Source organism: Mobula birostris, chromosome 5 (genome assembly GCF_030028105.1).
Source record: "Mobula birostris isolate sMobBir1 chromosome 5, sMobBir1.hap1, whole genome shotgun sequence".
Classification (NCBI taxonomy): Eukaryota; Metazoa; Chordata; class Chondrichthyes; order Myliobatiformes; family Myliobatidae; genus Mobula; species Mobula birostris.
The window spans coordinates 131,702,668-131,725,245 of record NC_092374.1 but is presented as its reverse complement, the minus strand read 5'-3'; positions in this window follow the sequence as shown (position 1 = coordinate 131,725,245).

The window sequence follows — 22,578 nt, the reverse complement described above, 5'->3', positions numbered from 1 at the left end:
ACTGATATGTTTTTGGACTGTGGGAGGAAACCAGAGCATCTGGAGGAAACCCACACAGTTACGGGGAGAACGTACAGACTCCTTACAATCAGTGGTGAGACTTGAGCCTGGGTCACTGGTACTGTAAAATGTTGTGCTAACCTCTACACTACTATGCCACTCTGAAAGTAATTCCAAAAAGTAATTTTCAAAAGTAATTCTAAGCTAAATAAAACAGAGCAGACAAAGCTGATTTGCAAATTATGTATTTACTAAATTATAATTCTGCACTGTGTATGTAATGATACAGTCTCTAACTACCAGATGAGGCGAAACTTCTTTGACTCATTTGTGGAGCATGGATTTGATCCCCAATTGTTTTATGAGAAAAGCTCGCGGTAGTCCTTGTGAAGAAAGGGCTGTGGTGAGGATTTCCAGAATTTTAACTAAACAACTGTTTCATTATTGTCATATGTACCGAGATACAGTGAAAAGCTTTTGTTTGCATAGCATCAGACAGTACGCCAAGAAGTACAAAAGGAAAGCAACATAATGTAGAAAATAATGTTAAAGTTACAGAGGAAGGGTCATTGGGTGCTTTGGGTCCTTCAACATATGTACTGAGGTACAGTGAAAAGCTTGTGTCCCAGCAACATTGGACCACGGGTCACACCTCTTGATCCATAGCCATCTGGAGGCTCGCTTAGCAGACTCTGTGATGGTCCTGATGATTCTTTTCTTTGCAGCCCTGTAATGCCAAGGAGAGAGTGGGTTCGGCACAATAAGCTGCCAAGAAAATCTTCGTAGGCTTTCATCATGCGCTCCACCCCTTTTCTGGCACTACTCTACCAGCTCCTGGTCTTTGGCTTTCTTACCTTCTCAATCTGGTCTTTCCAAGGAACTGTCAGTTCGACCATGACCACCCACTTCAAGGTTTCTGACAGAATGACCACGTCAAGCATTAGGGATGATGATGTTCAATGATGTTTTCATTGTTGTTTTCTTGTCTCCCCTCAGCTTCCCAGGATTCTCCATTCCAGCTGCTCTCTCACCCCTTCCCTTCTCCTCATCTACCCATCTTCTCATCCCTGGAGCCCCTCCTCCTTCTTTTTCTACCATGCTCCACTCTCCTCTCCTATTAGATTCCTTCTTCAGCCCTTTACCTATTCCACCTATCACCTCCCAGCTTCTTACTTTATCTCATGCTCCCACCCACCACCATCCGCCTCACCCAGTTTCACCTATCACCTGCCAGCTTTTTCTACTTCCCCTTCCCCCATCTTCTTATTTTGGTTTATTCCCACCCCACCCTTCCTTTCCAGTCTTAATGAAGGATCTCAGCCTGAAACGTTAACCAATTATTCCCCTCTGTAGATGCTGCTTGACCTGCTGACTTCCTATGGTATTTTGTATGTGTTGCTCTACAAGATAATGTACTTACATCCTTTAGCGTTCCGTTACCATGTACTTTTAATGAATGGAAGCAAATTTTCTTTTCTTTTTTTTTTTGTGTGTGCCTGCATGCATGCAAGTCTGTGCGTGTGCATCTGCGTGTCCTTGCGTGCGCCCGTAATGATGGATTTTTCATGGCTTTTTACAAGGCGCAGAGCGAGAGAGAGAGACTGTGTGGCGTGCCACTCCTCACACAGACATTTTCGCAGTATTTTCCTTTTATTTTATGAGGTCGAGTTGCGATCTCGACACTCAACCCGGCACGGATGGAAAGAGTACTCGGGAACGGACCCGACAGGTTACGAAGTTCCAGCGCCGATGTCATGGTGCCACCAGCCAGCCTGCAAGTTTTATTTTCAATCAGTTTATAAAACTATTACGAGGCCTAGACATACAATACATCATTGAGGGTGTATTGTGTAATCACTGGGCAAAGAAATGTTCGGCTGATGTCCCGCTGTTGCTAACCGTAGGACCATGAGACCACAAGACCATATGACATAGAAACAGAATTAATCCATGCAGCCCACTTAGTCTTCTCCACTATTCTATCATAGTTGATTTATTATCCCTCTAATCCCATTCTCCTGCCTTCTCCTCATAACCTTTCACACCCTGACTAATGAACACATTTTAACCTCCACTTTAAATATATCCAAAGACTCGGCCTCCACAGCAATGAATTCCACAAATTCACCACACCTGGCTAAAGAAATTCCTTCTCATTTCTGTTTTAGATGGATGCCCATTAGATATAGGAGCAGAATTAGGCCATTTGGCCCATCCAGTATAGCCTTTCTCCTAGTGGACTCGGCCACAAGCTGCTCTAAACGGCATCCTGTAGGCATTCTACAAATTCCCTTTGTTGGATCCAGCACAAAACTAATTTTTCTAATCTATCTGCATGTTGAAATTCCTCATGGCAATCATAACATTGCCCTTTTTACATGTCTTCTCTATCTCCCGTTGTAATTTGTAGCCTATATCCTGGCTACTTTTCTAAGGCCTGTTTCTAGCTCCTGTATGGATCTTTTAACAGTTGAAATTTCTTAACTCTTCCCACAAGGATTTTAAATTTTCTGATCCTTTCTAAGGATTTGATTGCATTTTTTACCAACAGAGTATATTGTCTGGCTGCATCACAGCCTGTTATGGAAACACCAATGCCCTTGAATGGGAAATCCTACAAAAAGTAGTGGATATGGCCCAGTCCATCACTGGTAATTCCTCCCCACCATTGAGTACATCCACATCAAACACTGTCGCAGGAAAGCAGCATCCGTCATCAGGCCATGCTCTCTTCTCACTGCTGCCATCAGGAAGGAGGTACAGAAGCCTCAGGACTCACACCACCAGATTCAGGAACAGTTATTATCTCTCACCCGTCAGGTTCTTGAACCAGAGGGGATAACGTCACTCAGCTTCACTTGCCCCGTGATGAAATGTTCCCACGACCTATGGACTCACTTTCACGGAGTCTTCATCTCATTCTCAATATTTATTGTTTATTTATTTATTAATTATTATTATTAATTTATTTTTGTATTTGCACAGCTTGTGTATTTTACACACTCGTTGAACACCCAAGTTGGTGCATTTTTCTCATTGATTCTGTTATGGTTATTATTCTATTATGGATTTATTGAGTACACCCACAAGAAAATGAATCTCAGGGTCGTTTATGGTGACATATATGTGCTATGGCAATAAATTTACTTTGTTGTACAACCTGGGATTCATTTTCTTGTGGGCAATCACAGTAAATACAAGAAACACAATAGAATCAATGAAAGACCACACAACAACAGGGCAGCAAGTAATGTGCAAAAAACAACTGTACAAAGGACAACAGACCATGCAAATACCCAAGAAAAAAGAAATAATAATAATAAACAAATAAGCAATAAATATCAAGAACATGAGATGAAGAATCCTTGAAATTGAGTCCACTTCAGTGGGAACAGTTCAGTGATGAGGCAAGTGAAGTTGGGTGAAGTTATCCCCTCTGGTTCAAGAGCTTGATGGTTGAGGGTTACTAACTGTTCCTGAACCTGGTGTTGTGAGTCCTGAGGTTCTTGTACCTTCTTCCTGATGCCAACTGCTAGAAGAGAGCATGACCTGGTTGGTGGGGGTCCCTGCTTTTGGATGCTGCTTTCTTGCGCTATCACTTCGTATAGATGTGCTCAATGATGGGGAGGGTTTTACCCGTGATGGACTGGGTCGTATCCACTACTTTTTGTAGGGTTTTCCGTTCAAGGGCTTTGGTGTTTCCATACCAGGCTGTGATGCAGCCAGACATCACACATCACACATTACACATCCAAAGTTTTAGATGTCATGCTGAATGTTTAAGGACGTAGAGGAACTGCCGTGCTCTCTTAGAAATTGCACTTATGTGCTGGGACCAGGACAGGTCCTCTGAAATGATAACACCGAAGAATTTAAAGTTGCTAACCCTCTCCTCCTCTGATCCACAGATGAGAACTGGCTCATGGACCTCTGGTTTCCTCCTCCTGAAGTTAATAATCAGCTCTTTGGTCTTGCTGATGTTAAGTAATAGGATGTTGAGGCTCCACTCAGCCAGATTTCAAAAGTTCAAAGTTCAAAGTACAAAGTATATTTAATTTCAAATGTATGTATACATTATACAACCTTGAGATTCGTCTCCTAACGGGCAGCCATGAAACAGAGAAATCCAAAAAAAGGCCATGTGTATATAATAAAGACGTCTAACACCGTATGTGCAGAGAATAAAAAAACATGCCCATGAAACTGCATTAAAAAGAACCCATAAAAAATAGAAGAATAAAATAACACATAAAAATCCATTGAACACCCATGTGCAATGAAATAAAAGCATCATGTATAGAGTAACTGCAAGTAAATAGTCTTTCTGAACTGAATTCCTCAAAGAGGGATCCATAGTTCAGCTCAGAACTGAGTAAACATCATGGAGCAGCGATCTGAACTGGCCATATCTCACCTTGGGCCCTTACACCTTGACCTTTTCAATCTGGCCCAGCGCTTAAATCTCCTTCCGAACGACCGGTTCCGCAGCTTGGATGTGTCGGACATTGCCACCCCGATTCAACCGGTAAATCTCCGTCCAAGTATCATGTTCAGTTGTGTCGATACAGTCTAGGGCCTGGAATCTGCGGCTTCGATTCAGCCTGTGCCCGACCTTTCACTCTCTTCCACACTCTCAGCGATGGGCATGCTGCCTCGTTTTGCCTTGGTTTTTCCTCAATCCGAAGGGAAGTTACAGGCTATTACTTGTGATGATCAGAAGAATGTGGTTAACGAAGTATTTAGTTGTTATCCTTGTTTTGGTAGCCACCAGCCAGAAGTCGCTAAGGTTCACCAGTGCCATCTTAAACCAGATTTTCAAACTCCCTCCAAAATGGTACTGCAGCATTAAAGCCAGGACCTCCAGCTTCTTCCACCAGGCCTTTAGACTGATTAATTCACGCTGACACAATTGTATTTCTATGCTGTATTGACTGTCCTGTTGTATATACTATTTATTACAAATTACTATAAATTGCACATACGCATTCATATGGAGACATAACGTAAAAATTTTTACTCCTCATGCATGTGAAGGATGTAAGAAATGAAGTTAATTCAATTCAATTCAGTGCTGATTCATCACCACCTTTGATTTGGCCCACAACAGCGGTGTCAACAGCAAGCTTAAGCATGGCATTGGAGCTGTGCTTAGCCATACAGTCAAAGTGTAAAGTGAATAGAGCAGGGGCTAAGCACACAGCCTTGTGGTGCACCTGTGCTGATGGAGATTGTGGAGGAGTTGTTGTTGCCAATCTGAACTGACTGGGGTCTACAGGTGAGGAAATCAGGCGTTCAGTTGCACAAGGAGGTATTGAGGCCAAGGTCTTGAGGCTTATTGATTAGTTTTGAGGGGATGATGGTATTGAATGCCAAACTGTAGTCAATAAAGATCATTCTGTTCTGATGTTCCAGGGTTAAGTGAAGAGCCCATGAGACGGGATCTGCTACGGACCTGTTGAGTTGATTGGGAAATTGGAGTGGATCCCAGTGGCTTCTCAGCCAGGGGTTGATATGTTTCATCACCAACCTCTCTAAACACTTAGTCACTGTGGATGTAAGTGCTACTGGACAATAATCATTGAGACAGGTTACCAATTTCTTCTTAAGTCAAGAATGAGTGAATTTAGAAGGGCCAGGATAGTGCAATCTGGGTGTGGGGGTGTTACGATAAGGAAGTAAATAACATTACACATGGGATAATAATAACATGGGATAACCTGGATCCTTATTTATAAAGCAAAATTGTTCTGAAAGATAACCGGTTACCTTTACTTCTGGACCAACATGGATGATGTCAAATGGAACCATAACATACAGTACTGTGCAAGATTTATTTTCTAAGTACAATTTATTTTCTAAGTACATACAGTATATGTCACTATATACAACCTTGCAGCATCAATGCCCCCTGTACCTCTTTCCCAATGGCAGCACCACAAGACATTGTACGTGTACATCTCCACTATAGCATGTGGTGAAGTGTTCTCTGTTGCCAGGAATAGAAACTTTCAGAGACTGCCCAAAGCACAAGAGAGAAATGTTGCTTTTACAATGCATGTGCTTTTACATAGAAAGTAACTTTATTAATTCAAATCACCATCTTTTATCCTATATCTCAGAGAATGTACGAAAGAAGTCACTGAGACAGAGATTATATAATTTGATGCACGTCAGTGACAGAAATTACACCAAATAGACAGGTACAAAGTGCCCAGTTATAAACACAAGACATCAGGATGAAAGGTCTCTGCACAGAACATCAACTGTTTATTCTTCTCTATAGATGCTGGCTGGCCTGCTGAGTTCCTCCAGCATTTTGTGTATGTTGCCTTGGATTTCCAACGTCTGCAGATTTTCTCATCCTTGTACCTCTTGGGTCCAGAGCGATGTGAGATGGCCTGAAAGTTGTCAGCATGACGTTTTATTGGGGGAAAAGTTTTCAGCTGCACAGTCCTGAAAGAAGTGAAGCCCCCACCCCACCAAGCTTCTGGTCTGCCTGCCTCCAATATAGAATTGCAAGAACACTGAAAGCTTAGCAAAATAATTCCTTTGCACTTCTTGAGCAATCAGCATTTCTGAAATGTACATTCCTAACAGGAAAAGGACTGAACAGCAATTAAAAAGCAGACAGCTCAGATTTCTAGGATCATTGAGAGAAGGATTTGGATTCGTGTTTTCATGCAGACAGGGGAATTATGCGTGCATGTATATATGCATCTATATGCATGCGCACGTGTGTGTTTGTGTTGCAAACACGTTTGTGGCAATACTGCAGGTAGTAAATACTATAACACATACAAATTCCTTACAGACGCATCAGATTTAAACTGGAGTCACTGGCACTGTAATAGCATTATGATGATCACAGTTGCAGAATCAAAGAATAACAGATTTCTGAGGAGACAGCATCTGTTACCTGCAACATTTATGTCTGCATAAGCAAAATATATCTTCTTTTTGATATAAGAAGCATCAAGGGAAGGCAGGATTTTAATCGCCTGCGAACTTCATCACCTCTGATTTCATATCTCTCATAGAGATTTCAGGCAGATAAGGCTCATCAGCCATGGTTTGCAGTTCACCTAGGAGAAGGAAATCTTTGATCTCAATCCTTGGCAGCCTTGCGGCTATGCTGACACATGGGGAAAGCTCTGGGGGAAAACCCCAAGGAAAAGTCCGGAGCTGAAGTCCCTAAGGCAGTCCTACATTGAGTTCAAGGTTGACTGGCAACTCCTGTGACACTGCTGGTGCCAAACTGTATCGGTCTCTGCTGTTCCTTTGGGTTCATCAGCAACATGGAGAGGGGAAGTCTGCTGTGTTGGCAACAGTTGCTCTCCATTTTGTACTGCCTTGACCTGTATACTGTCTTGTGATTCACGCAGAAACCTACAACTCACTATCCATGTTTGACCCTGACAAGCAGAGGGCCTGCATGGGGCCTCACTGGCATGGCACAATGTTTCCCCTTTATATTGAGCTCTAAGAAGTCTGCAGCACTAACGAGACCAGCTCTGATGAGCTCTTTAAGCATTTTCTGCTTTACCTCTGAGTTTCCAGTACCTACAGCTTCTTACTCAGTTTATTCATCCCTAATTGCCCTCTGAAGGTGATGATGAGCCACTTCCTTGAACTGTTGCTGTCCGTATGACGAGAGTAGTTATATACCACTGTTGAATAAAAAGCTGAGGAATCAAAATCAGAATCAGGTTTATTATCTTTGGCATATGTCACAAAATTTGCTTTCCTTGTGGCAACAATACAATGCAATACATAATAACAGAACATAATAATCTGTGAATTACAATAAGTATGTGTGTGTGTATATATATATATATATATATAAACAAAAAAGTAGTGAGGTAGTAGGGTTCATGGGTTCAATGTCCATTCAGAAATCGGATGGCAGAGGGGAAGAAGCTGTTCCTGAATCACTGAGTGCTTGACTTGAGGTTTGTGTCCCTCCTTCCTGATGGTAGCAATGAGAAGAGGGTATGACCTAGGAGAAGGGAGAGGGGTCCTTAATGATGGATGCTGCCCTTTTAAGGCATTGCTCCCTGAAGGGGTCTTGGATACTACAGAGGCTAGTGCTCATGATGGAGCTAAGTTTACAACTCTCAGCAACTTATTTCGATCCTGTGCAGTAGCCACACCCCCACCCCCACCCCCATAGCAGTTGTTGATGCAGCCAGTTAGAATGCTCTCCATGGTACACTTGTAGAAATCTGTGAGTGTGTTAGGTGACAAACCAAATTTCCTCAAATTCCTAATGAAATATAGCCACTATCACTCCTTTTTTATAACTGCATTGATATGTTGGGTCCAGGTTAGAACCTCAGAGATATTGACATGCAGGATCTGAAGATTCTTCACTCTTCCCACCTCTGATCCCTCTGTGAAGACTGGTGTGTGTTCCCTCGAGTTACCCTTCGTAAAGTCCACGATCAATTCTAGAACATTGAGTGCAAGGTTGTATCTCGCTCCTGTTTGCCCTCTCTTCACCATCTGAAATTCTATCAACAATAGTTGTATCATCAGCAAATTCATAGATGGCATTTGAGCTGTGCCAAGCCACACAGTCATGGGTGTAAAAAGAGTAGAGTAATAGGCTAAGCACACATCCCTGAGCTGCTCCACTGCTGATTGTCAGGAGGTGGAGATGTTACTTCTGATTCACACAGGTTGTGGTTTTCCAGTTAGGAAGTCAAGGCTCCATTTGCAGAAGGAAGTACAGAGGCCCAAGTTCTGGAGCTTTTCAATCAGAACAGTAGGAATGATTGTGTTAAATGCTGAGCTATAGTCAATAAACAGCACTTTATAGTCAATAAAGAGCACTCAGTGTGGCTCTTCAGGCTCCTGAACCTCCTCAACGATGATGGCAATGAGAGAAGAGCATGTTCCAGACGATGAGGATCCTTAGTGACGGGTGCCACCTTCTTCAGACATCACCTTTTGAAAATGTCCTCGATAGTGGGAAGGGTTGTGCCCATGATGGGCCTGTCTGAGTCTATCGTCCACTGCAGCCTCTCCAGATCCTCTGCACTGGAGGCACTAGACATATTCCAGACATGAAAGGACATTGGAATATATCAAGCAGAGTATGCGAGCATTTGTAAAGAATAAACACAAGCGACTCTGCAGATGCTGAAAATCCAGAATAGCACACACAAAGTATTGGAGGAACTCAGCAGGTCAGGCAGCATCTATTGAAGAGAATAAACAAATCCATCCTAATGAAGGTCTTGGCCTGAAACATCACCTGTTCATTCCTCTCAATAGGTGCTTCCTGACCTGCTGAGTTCCTCCAGCATTTTGTTACATTGAACTATACCTTGTTTTCATATGAAGGACATTGTGTTTTGTGAATGTTGACTGATATTAGTCATAACTACTAGGTCACGTGTTAATAGTGCACTGTGATGGTCTCACTGATGCATATGTGATCAGGGTATGTGTTGTCAAAGCTTGGGGATAACTATTTTCAAACACGGCAGGCATGGGCCAGTTCAGACTAGAACTGTGGAATATCTTACTGAACACTAAAAACCGGACGTAGTGCTGAGGTACCAAATTTCAATGACTAGATTTACCTTTTAAATTGTTCATTCCTGTTGTTATTTTACTGTTTAGAAATGTAATAGGATAATTATCAAACTAGACACAACTGTATTCAGCAAGTCAATTACCAATCTGATGATTGTTGGTGTAAGCTAATCACTGTCATGTGTGCAGTAAAAAGCAGATGTTCTGCAGTAGACAACCACTATCACAGTATCTTTATGATCATGGCCTGTCTTATATCAGTCCTTAAATATTTTAAACATTGCAGCAGCATATTTTGCTCTATCTGTGTTAAGCTTTGACAGAGAAAGCTTTGTGTTTTTTATTCGTGTTTATCTGTGAAATCACAGAAAAGAGAAATGAGCCAAGTATTCAATTTTTATGCTCCGCTCCTGACCTATCTATGACCAACAGGCTGGCTTGAACTTTTTACTTTAATGTCTCATGAAAATTAATTATCTTTGGTGTAAGTACATTTAAAAATATTTAATCAGATGACTAATAGCACACTAATAACAGCAAAGAATATACCACTGCTAAATAGGAAGGAAATGGGATGAGAGTGGCTAGTTCGAATCTGAAGCATGGAGTAATAGGCCAAATGATGTCCCTTTCATGCATGGCACCCCATCAGTTGAAAAGTAAGCAAAGTAGGCTCTTACGTTGCTTCAGAAGGTCTTTAGTCATTCTGAGATGCTATTTGAAAACACTCCACTGAAGTTAGTTCATTACAACAGAAAATTGCACTGGAACAAAGCAGAAACTCGGGCTGTTTCTTTTTAAGCTCCTCCGAAGGCCAACGAAATTTCTGTGAAATCACTGATGTTCTGAAGCAAAAGTTAGTGCCTTCTTTACGTACTTACTACAATACAGAAGTCAGACTTACATCCCACCAGACATATATGGATTCCTAACAGAGCAATTTCATCATTCCATTTATTCAGGGAAATATTATACAACACAGAACACTATAGCACAGACCCAACCTTTTAACCTCCTCGAAGATCAATCTAGCCCTTCCTTTCCACATAGCCCACCATTTCTCTTCCATCCATATGCCTATCTAAGATTCTCTTAAATGCCCCTAATCATCTCTTCCACCACCCCAGGCAGTGCATTCCTTGCACTGACCACCCTCTGTGTAAAACCCTACTTCTGACATCGCCATGAACTTTCCACCAATCACCTTTATGATTATGCCCTCCCGTATTAGCTATTGCCACCCTGGGAAAAAGATGCTGGCTCTCCATTCTATCTATGCCTCTTGTCATTGTGTACCCCTCCATCAAGTCATCTCTCATCCTTTGTTGCTCCGAGAAGAGCCCTAGCTTGCTCGACATATCTTCATGAAACGTGATCTCTAATCCAGGCAGCATCCTAGAAAATCTCCTCTGCAAACCCTCTAAAGCTCCCACATCCTTCCTATAATGAAGTGACTAGAACTGAACAAAATACTCCGAGTGTGGTCTAACCAGAGCTTTGTGGAGTTGCAACATTATCTTGCAGCTCTTGAACTCAATCCCCCAATATGGTATACCATGCTCTTTCTCAACCATCCTATCAATTTACAAGGTAACTTTGAAGGATTTACGGACTTTGACCCTGAGATCCCACTGTTTCTCCACATTGCTAAGAATCCTGTCATTAACCTTCTAATAGGTTCAACCTTTCACAGTGAATCACTTCTCACCTTTCCAGATTGAACTCCATCTGCCACTTCTCAGCCCAGCTTGGCATTCTATCCATGTTCCATTGTAATCTACAATAAACTTCTCCATTATCTATATCACCACCAACCTTCATGTCATCTGAAAATTTAGTAATACAGGCCCTTCGGCCCACAAAGCTGTGCCGAACATGTACTTACTTTAGAAATTACCTAGGGTTACCCATAGCCCTCTGTTTTTCTAAGCTCCATGTACCTATCCAGGAGTCTCTTAAAAGACCCTATTGTATCTGCCTCCACCACCGTTGCCGGCAGCCCATTCCACAGCCTCACCACTCTCTGTGTAAAAAACTTACCCCTGACATCTCCTCTGTACCTACTTCCAAGCACTTTAAAACTGTGCCCTCTCATGTTAGCCATTTCAGCCCTGGGAAAAAGCCTCTGACTATCCACATAATCAATGTCTCTCATCATCTTATACACCTCTGTCAGGTCACCTCTCATTCTCCGCCACTCCAAGGAGAAAAAGCCAAGTTCACTTAACCTATTCTCATAAGGTATGCTCCCCAATCCAGGCAACATCCTTGTAAACCTCCTCTGCACCTTTTCTGTGGTTTCCACATCCTTCCTGTACTGAGGTGACCAGAACTGAGCACAGTACTCCAAGTGGGGTCTGACCAGGGTCCTATATAGCTGTAACATTACCTCTCGGCTCTTAAACTCAATCCTACAGTTGATGAAGGCCAATGCACCATATGCCTTCTTAACCACACAGTCAACCTGCGCAGCAGCTTTGAGCATCCTGTGGACTCAGACTGCAATATTCCTCTGATTCTCCACACTGCCAAGAGTCTTACCATTAATACTATGTTCTGCCATCATACTTGACCTACCAAAATGAACCACCTCACACTTATCTGGGTTGAACTCCATCTGCCACTTCTCAGCCCAGTTTTGCATCCTATCGATGTCCTGCTGTAACCTTTGACAGCCCTCCACACTATCCACAACACCCCCAACCTTTGTGTCATCAACAAATTTACTAACCCATCCTTCTACTTCCTCATCCAGGTCATTTATAAAAATTATGAAGAGAAGGTGTCCCAGAACAGATCCCTGAGGGACACCACTGGTCACCAACCTCCATGCAGAATATGACCCGTTTACAACCACTCTTATCCTTCTGTGAGCAAGGCAATTCTGGATCTACAAAGCAATGTCCCCTTGGATCCCATGCCTCCTTACTTTCTCAATAAGGTTTGCACAGGGTACCTTATCAAATGCCTTGCTGAAATCCATATACACTACATCTACTGCTCGACCGTCATCAATGTGTTTAGTCACATCCTCAAAAAATTTAATCGGGCTCGTAAGGCATGACCTGCCTTTGACAAAGCCATGCTGACCATTCCTAATCATATTATGCCTCTCCAAATGTTCATAAATCCGGCCTCTCAGGATCTTTTCCATCAACCTACCAACCATTGAAGTAAGTCTCACTGGTCTATAATTTCCTGGGCTATCTCTACTCCCTTTCTTGATTAAGGGAACAATATCTGCAACATTCCAATCCTCCGGAACCTCTCCCATCCTCATTGATAATGCAAAGATCATTGCCAGAGGCTCAACAATCTCCTCCCTCGCCTCCCACATTAGACTGGGATACATCTCATCCGGTCCTGGAGACTTATCCAACTTGATGCTTTCCAAAATTTCCAGCACATCATCTTTCTTAATATCTATATGCTCAAGCTTTTCAATCCGCTGTAAGTCATCCCTACAATTGCCAAGATCCTTTTCCATAGTGAATACTGAAGCAAAGTATTCATTAAATATCTCTGCTATCTCCTCTGGTTAATCCACCCTTCCAATTTCTTATCTAAGTCATTTATAAAAATCACAAAGAGCAGAGGTCCCAGAAAAGATTCCTGTGGAACACCATTGGTCACCGGCATTCAGGCAGAATATGCTCTATCTGCGATGACAATCTGCCTTCTGTGGGCAAGTCATTCTGAATCCACACAGACAAGTTTCCCTGTATCCCTTGCCTCCTAACTTTCTGAATGAGCTGACCATTGGGAGCCATGTTGAACACCTGACTAAAATCCACATGCACCACATTGACCGATCTATCTTCAACAATTTGTTTTGTCACTTCCTTGAAGAAGTAAATCAGGCTTGAGAGGCATGGCCTGCCCCTCACAAAGCCATGCTGACTATCCCTGCTCAACTACGCTTTTCCAAATGCTCATAAATACTTCCCTTAAGTATCCTCTCCTAGAAAGCCAATGACAACTTGTCCAATGTCCATCAAATTAGTTAGGTAAATATTTTGCAATTTTTATCCGTAGTTAAGATGTCTATAACTACAGAGAATAGGGTGGGAAAAGGAGCAGGAGGTTTAGAACACACCTGAGGAAATTGTTTACACCCACAATGTGGTTGGAATCTGGAACACACTGCATGGGAGGGCGTGGAGGTGTAGCGCCTCGCGCAGCATTGGACGGCACATTAATGTGATGCTTTACCACACCAGTGATCACTGACCTGGGGTCAATTTCTGCCACTATCTTTAAGAAGTTTGAACGCTCTACCCAAACTGCTTTGGTTTCTTCTGCATTCTCCGGTTTCCTCCCACATTTCAAGGACATACGATTAGGGGTAGGGCTAGTGAGTTGTAGGCATGCTATGCTAGCTCCAGAAATGTGTTGACACTTGCAGGCTGGCCTTAACACACCCCTCAGTGATCTGATCTGACACAAGTGGCATCTTAAGCTATGCGTCTCGGTGTTTCAAAGTACAGCACTATGCAAAGGTCTTTGGCACATATATATAGCTCGGGTGCCAAAGACATTTACACAGTGCTATAGTATTGCACTGTATTGCAAAAGGAAAACAAATTTCATGACATATGTGAGTGATGATAAAGCTGATTCTCATATGGGTCTCTATTGTGGACTAAGAGTGGGAGGGGGGCAGGGAGAGAAGAATCATGGATCGGAAAAGGGGAAGTGAGAAGCACAGAGGGAGGGAGAGAGAAGCATAGAGAGACATTCTGGAGTGATCAATAAACCGATTGTTTAGAATTAAATGACCTTGCCCGGTGTCTCAGGGCTGGGTGTGTCCGCATCCCCGCCAACCCCTGCCCCAGTACTCCCTTTCTGCCACCTGCCCCACACCCCTCCCACAGCCCTCCACCGTCACCATTCCCAACATCCTTTGCTCCCGCCAGATTTATAAACTCTCTCTCTGCTCTACGTTGACAAATACAGTACTGTGCAAAAGTCTTAGATATCCTACCTATATATTTGTGCCTCAGACTTTTACACTGTGCTGTGCATGTGACAAATAAAGTTTTCTTTATTTAGGTATCCAGGTAAGCAATTGAAACACCAACTAGAAGGCTTAGGGCCAAGTTCTAATAAATGAGATCAGAGCAGATAAATTCGTATTCTGCATGGTTCTGTGATACTATTCGTCTATTTTCAGCTCTTTCTCGCTACACCTTGTGATTAGTTTGGCAAATTAATAGACGTTCATTCAAAACATCCTCTCTCGAAACTCCAGCCTTTAATTATACTGTACTGCTGCCAAAAAACAACAAATTTCCCATCATATAAGACAGTGATATAAACCTGATTCTGATTTAGATTCTATTAGATTAGTTTATATACCTGAATTATTATTTCTTTTTTCTTTGTTATGCTCGCTGTCACCAAGGCCAAGGATAGTAAACTTGGCATCCTCTTACATCCTCTTTAAATACATTTTTACACAATGACCACTTGTTTAATATTAACAAGAACACATTATTACCAATACTCAATGGATAATTATCAGCATAAAATGTGTTTTTGGTAATGTCATTGTTCTCTATACTGGATGTTCAGTGTACCAATTCAGGAATGTGTCATAATAAGATAAAAATTAAAAATTAAATGTTATTTGAGTTCAAATCAGTTACTTGTGTTTGATCAGCTATCAGGATGAATGAATCCCTCCTGTGCAGTTTACCTATTGTAGAATTATAGAAATTTAATCGAGAAGGCTGAAAAAGTTCTGTCTAGTCTACTTCAGTTTCCTACCCCTTTGTACATTGCCACAGCTTATAGTAGAATTTAATGAATCAAGTAGTCACTAAGTAATTATTTGACTGTAATAACAGTTTATACTTTTATCAAAATTCCCCACTTCCATAAACATACTTATTTCTGTTTTTACATTACTTAAACTGGAGCATTTAATACACACACAGACGCACACATGCACTCACAGACACACACCAACACACACACACACACACACACACACACACACACACACACACACACACACACACACACACACTTTTCTCCTATGTATCATGTATTGCATTGTACTGCTGCCGTAAAGTTGACAAATGTGAAGATATATAACAAATTTTGATTCTGATTGCTTGATGTCATTTCCTGTACACAAGTGTAAAGGAGAATGAAATAATTGTTACTCCGGATCCAATGCAGCACAAAAAAAAAACAGAATAAGATAAAGAACACACCAATAATAATTTTTAAAAACTCACAATAAATATGAGTACATAGTGTATATATGTTAATTGATTGCATGTCCATAAAGTGACTCTGGGCTGTACATAAGATGACTAACAGGATATAATAAAGTAGTGGTGGAGTTAGTGGATGAATTCAAGATCCCTACCAGAATCTATTTGAAAATAATTTTTTTAATTTCCCCAATCATTCTAGAAGTAAACTTAAATCTGTTTCCCCTAGTAATGGCTCTCTATGTTACGGGAGGTTAGTCTTTCCTTACTTACTCTTTCGAGTCTGCTCATAATTTTATGCGCAAGACTTAAGTCTTCGCTTAGTCTCCTCTGTCCCAAAGAGCATAGACCCAGCCTAACTAACCTCACCTCTTCATTATTAAAATCATTTTTGGTTACATCTACTAAATCTGCTCTGTACCCTCTTGAGCCTTCTCGTGCCTTTACTGTAACATGTGATCAGTGTGAACAGCATTCTGTCTGTGGTTAACGTGGTAATAGATAGATACTTTATTGATTCCGAAGGAAATTACAGTGTCACCACAGCATTACAAGTGCACAGATATAGAAATATCTGTGAAGTGAAGTAAGAAAGAATAAAAAATAAGTTACCTCGAACAGTCTAACAGGAGGGGGTCATCACTTCCCGGGCTATAGGTTGACTCATTATAGAGCCTAATGGCCGAGGGTAAGAATGGCCTCCAAGAGTGCTCTTTGGAGCAGGACAGTTGTCTTAGTCTATTACTAAAAGTGTTCGTCTGTGCATCCAAGGCGGCATACAGAGGGTGAGAAACATTGTCCAGAATAACAAACTAGTGTTTGTTACATTTCCAGCACAACTTCTCCAGCTTTGTATTTTGGATGCACGCTTGTTACTTAATTGAATGAACCTGGTCAGTATCATGAAAGGATGAAATGCATATCAGAGGGAAATAATACAGTCAGACATTTGTGAACAAGGGATCTGTGAGTCTGGGTATGTTATAGAACATACTGTATGTAGAACAGCTCTGCACAATAGAAGTCATGATGTTGTGCTGAGCTATACAGTACTGTGCAAAAGCCTTAGGCACATACCGTATATATAGTTAGGGTGCCAAAAACAATTGTACAATACTGTAGTAGTTTTATGTATTGCACTGAACTGCAGCAAAAGCAACTAATTTCATGGCATATACGATTGATGATAAACCTGATTCTGATATGAGTCTCTATTGTGGACTGAGAGTGGGAAGGGAGGGCAGGGAAAGGGTATGGTTGGGAAAAGGGGAAGAGAAACGGGGATGGTGCCGGAGGATTGGCGTACTGCTCATGTTGTTCCATTGTTTAAAAAGGGTTCTAAGAGTAAACCTAGCAATTATCGGCCTGTGAGCATGACGTCAGTGGTGGGTAAATTGATGGAAAGTATTCTTAGAGATGGTATATATAATTATCTGGATAGACAGGGTCTGATTAGGAACAGTCAACATGGATTTGTGTGTGGAAGGTCATGTTTGACAAATCTTATTGAATTTTTTGAAGAGGTTACTAGGAAAGTTGATGAGGGTAAAGCGGTGGGTGTTGTCTATATGGACTTCAGTAAGGCCTTTGACAAGGTTCCACATGGAAGGTTAGTTAGGAAGGTTCAATCGTTAGGTATTAATATTGAAGTAGTAAAACGGATTCAGCAGTGGCTGGATGGGAGACGCCAGAGAGTAGTGGTGGATAACTCTGTGTCAGATTGGAGAACGGTGTGTAGTGGTGTGCCTCAGGGATCTGTACTGGGTCCAATGTTGTTTGCCATATACATTAATGATCTGGATGATGGGGTGGTAAATTGGGTTAATAAGTATGCAGATGATACTAAGATAGGTGGAGTTGTGGATAATGAAGTAGGTTTTCAAAGCTTGCAGAGAGGTTTAGGCCAGTTAGAAGAGTGGGCTGGAAGATGGCTGATGGAGTTTAATGCTGATAAATGTGAGGTGCTACATTTTGGTAGGACTAGTCCAAATAGGACATACATGGTAAATGGTAGGGCACTGAAGAATGCTGTAGAACAGAGGGATCTAGGAATAATGGTGCATAGTTCCCTGAAAGTGGAATCTCATGTGGATAGGGTGGTGAAGAAAGCCTTTGGTATGCTGGCCTTTATAAATCAGAGCATTGAGTATAGGAGTTGGGATGTAATGTTGAAATTGTACAAGGCGTTGGTAAGGCCAAATTCGGAGTATTGTGTACGGTTCTGGTCACCGAATTATAGGAAAGATGTCAACAAAATAGAGAGAGTACAGAGAAGATTTACTAGAATGTTACCTGGGTTTCATCACCTAAGTTACAGAGAAAGGTTGAACAAGTTGGATCTTTATTCCTTGGAGCGTAGAAGGTTGAGGGGAGACTTGATAGAGATATTTAAAATTATGAGGGGGATAGATAGAGTTGACGTGGATAGGCTTTTTCCATTGAGAGTGGGAGAGATTCAAACAAGAGGACATGAGTTAAGAGTTAAAGGGCAAAAGTTTAGGGGTAACATGAGTGGGAACTTCTTTACTCAGAGAGTGGTAGCTGTGTGGAACGAGCTTCCAGCAGAAGTGGTTGAAGCAGGTTCGATGTTGTCATTTAAAGTTAAATTGGACAGCTATATGGACAGGAAAGGAATGGAGGGTTATGGGCTGAGTGCAGGTCGGTGGGACTAGGTGAGAGTAAGCATTCAGCACGGACTAGAAGTGCCGAGATGGCCTGTTCCCATGCTGTAATTGTTATATGGTTATATGGTTAGAAAGCAGAGGGTGCAGGGAGCACCAAAGAGACATTCTGTAATGATCAATAAACCAACTTGGATTCAAATGACCTTGCCCAGTGTCTCAGGGCTGGGTGTGTCAACACCTATGCCACCTCCTACCCCAGCACTCCTTCTCTGCCACCTGTCTCACACCCCTCCCGCATCGCTCCACCCTCGCCATTCCCGACATCCTTTGCTGCTGCCAGATTGCCAAACTGGCTCTCCGCTCCATGTTGACAAATACAGCACTGTGCAAAAGTCTTTGGCATCCTATTTGTACCTGAGGCATTTGCACAGTGCTGTATGAGAGGTGATATTAACTTCAAACTTTCTGCATTTTCACTCAAAGAGTTGCATGTAATGAGAGCTGTATAACTCATCTCCTTCTACCTTGGGCCCCGAACTTATCAATCACCCCTGCTGTGGACCACCTGGAGGTCCAAGACGCTCTCGTTACATGCACGTGCAGTTCAACTCTTTGAGTGACAATGCAGAATGTTTGAAAATAATAACTCATCTCCTTCTACCTTAGGCCACGAACTTATCAATCACCCCTGCTGTGGACCACTTCTACAAAGAAGGGATCCGTATGCTCTATGACCGCTGGATTAAGTGTGTACATGTAGGAGGGGACTATGTTGAAAAATAAATATGTTAGGTTTTCTAAAATTGACTCCTTCTACCTTAGGCCACGAACCTATCAATCACCCCTCGTCTACAGGTACTTACTCACTTCCTTACTGGCTGTTATATTGCTGAGATTTAGAGCAGCAATGAAGGTCCTCTATATTTGTCTGTCTTTGACCATCTTCTCTATTTTTCCCCAGGTGCAGATTAGAGTCCTCAATCACACAGAGATATAGAAGATTCCTTATTGCTGTTTACGTAACAATTTTCTGAATCAGAATCAGGTTTATTATCACCAACATGTGTCATGAAATTTGTTAACTTAGCAGCAGCAGTTCAATGCAATACATAATATAGAAGAAAAAAATAAATAAAATGTCAATTACAGTATATGTATATTGGAGATTAAAAATTGTGCAAAAACAGAAATAATATACAGTATATTTTAAAAGTGAGGTAGCGTTCATGGGTTCAATGTCCATTTAGGAATTGGATGGCAGAGGGGATTAGTTTTTTGACTAGTCAGGATTATTAGCCCTGAGATGAACCCCTGAACTTGGAGGACTGGTGCACCACTCTTAGTCTGGCCTCCACCCTTTGACCTGTTTGGCATGGGTGACCCTAACAGGAACCAAAGCACAAGGCCCTGACTCTAGCCAACATAGCTCTCCGGGTCATTGAGGCACACAAGCTTCCAAGTCCTATGACAAGGTTGTGGTCCTCTTGGGGGTCAGTACTGTATAAACCTACACAAAATGCTGGAGGAAATCAACAGGTCATCCTAATGAAGAGTCTCGGCCCGATACATCATCTGACGATAGATGCTGCCTGACTAACATATTGTGTGTGTTACTCTGATTCTCCAGCATATGCAGAATCATTTATGCCTATATAAGACCATAGGACATAAGAACAGAATTAGGTCATTTAGCCCATCCAGTTGGCTCTGCCATTCTATCACAGCTGATTTATTATTCTCTCAACCCCATTCTTCTCCCTTCTCCCTGCAGCCTTTGAAACCCTGACTAATCAAAAACCATTCAACCACTGCTTTAAATTGACTTGGTTTCCATCGCCGTCTATGCCAATGAATTCCACAGATTCACCACCCTCTGGCTAAAGAAATTCCTCCTCATTTCTGTTCTAAAGGACATCCTTCTACCCTGAGGCTGTACCTTGGATATAAGGATATAAGCCTACACCCTGATCAATCTACCCCTTCTCTCCTAATGACTGTACTTGCAGATTTGCCCTCTGTCTGTTACCCATGGAACTAACTGTTCCACTGTTCTCCTGGCTGGCCTCCCTTCCCCGACCATCTATAAACCTGAGCTCTTCCAAAACTCTGACAAATCACACCAAATCTCATTTATCTATTGGATATGTATTTTCAAGCTATTATTGCTCACAGCCCTGCAAGAAACATTACTTTAAAAAGTTCTTCAAATCCATGTGTGGTTTCCACCTTTTATATCCCCATAACCTTTTCAAGCTCCATTACCCTCCCAGATCCTTTTGCTTTTCCATTACAGACCATTTTTGTATCTTCAGTTGTCACCACTCCACTGGTGGTGACCTTCTCTTTAGTTATATAGGTCCTAAACCTCCACAATTCCATCTGTAACTTCTTCACTTCTCTGCCTCTCCAAACCCCTTTCCAATTTTAAGGTCTTTTGAAAACTTGCTCCTTTGACCAAAGTCTTTGTTCTCTCAGCCTGATATCACCTTGAAGAGTTTGGTCTGAACCCTTGACTTATAATGTAAGGTGAGTTGGAATGACTCATGTTATGTTTTGTGGCTTCAAAATATTAAACTAATTCAAAGAAAGACATTAGGAGTCTGGGAGTGTGGGCTTGGGTTCATCCTTACTTTATGCGAGGTGCGCACGAATCGTGTGGTAGCGTGGTGACATATGCAATTCACGTATTTTTACATATAACACATAATTATTTAAACAAGAATGCTTAATCAGCCAATATATACACAAGATTATTTAAATGGTAATGAAATATGAAATACACAACAGCTTGAAAACTAAATAAATCCTTGTTACATTTGACCACTGGTATATTGAGAATTATCAGATGATAATATTTTAAATTTCAACGTCCTCATCAGAGTGGTCAAATGGAAGCATTAGCACTTAATGTCCTTGGCACTGGGCCAAGGTGCATAAAATCACATGGGAAGTATGTACCCTTTGTATCACTGTCCATTTGTCACTCTGGGATTACGTGTCGTAAAGCTCCAACCGATAGATGCTGATAGAATTTAAACCACAATAAAAAGAAAGGCCACAATGCTGAGAAAACAACTGAAAATGTTGGAAATGCACAACAGTGCAAACTCTTCACTGAACCTTCAGAAGAGCTTTGCATTCCCAACAATGGGTCCCACCCAAACATTGACCCATCTCTTTCACATTGTGACTGGCTGACCCACCATAAAAGTTACCCCAGGTTCTGTTTTCATTGCTTGAGATTTATAGCCTCTTTCAACATTGTAGGATGGAGTTAACCAGGAAATTCCATTTGCCTGAAAGCCTCTCAATTACTGTACATTGGACAGCTTTTTTAATTTCCTGATCATCAGGCAAGCACACTATAGGATATGTCAATAGTATTTTTCTCTTTGCTTTTATCATGCAGTTACAGAACTATTTTATCCCCAGGACGCAACACACACACACACACACACACACACACACACACACACACACACACACACACACCACACACCACACACACACACACACACACACACACACACACACACACACACACCTATCAGATGAATCTGTGTAACTTGGAAATGAAGAGAAGAGTGAGGAAAACAAATTCAGTTGTAACCTTCCAAGGGGAATTGAATAAACGTTTGATGGGGAGATAATTGCAGTGGTGTGTTAAAACAGCAGAGAACTGTGATAGTAACTTTCTACCTCCTCTAAGGAGGCAGCCAGGGCAGTAAATAAATGAACTAAAAATTAGTTTGGTTAAAGGAGCAGGTTTATAAAAGCATCCTAAAGTTGGTAAGACCGTTGGAGAGGTACAGAGATAAGGAAGTTTAGGAAAGGAATTGTTCGAGATTAGGGCTGATATAACGAAAGACAAAGTCACCTCAAGCAGAACAATACAGATTAGGGTCTATAATGGAAAAGCAAAAGGCCCTGGGAGGGTTGGGGGCTGCTGAAGGTTGTAAAGATATGGGAGGTTGAAATCATGAAAGGATTTGAGGGAAATATTCAAGTTAATATTTTGCAGAATGGTGAGCCAGAATGGAGCAGAAAATATTTGCATGAATGAGATTTGATGTGAGTTATAATAGTTTGAAGAAAGATTAAGATTAGCTATATTTGTCCCAAGTAGATCAAAACATACAGTAAATGTGTTGTTTGTATCAACGACCAGCACGGTCTGAGGCTATGCTGGG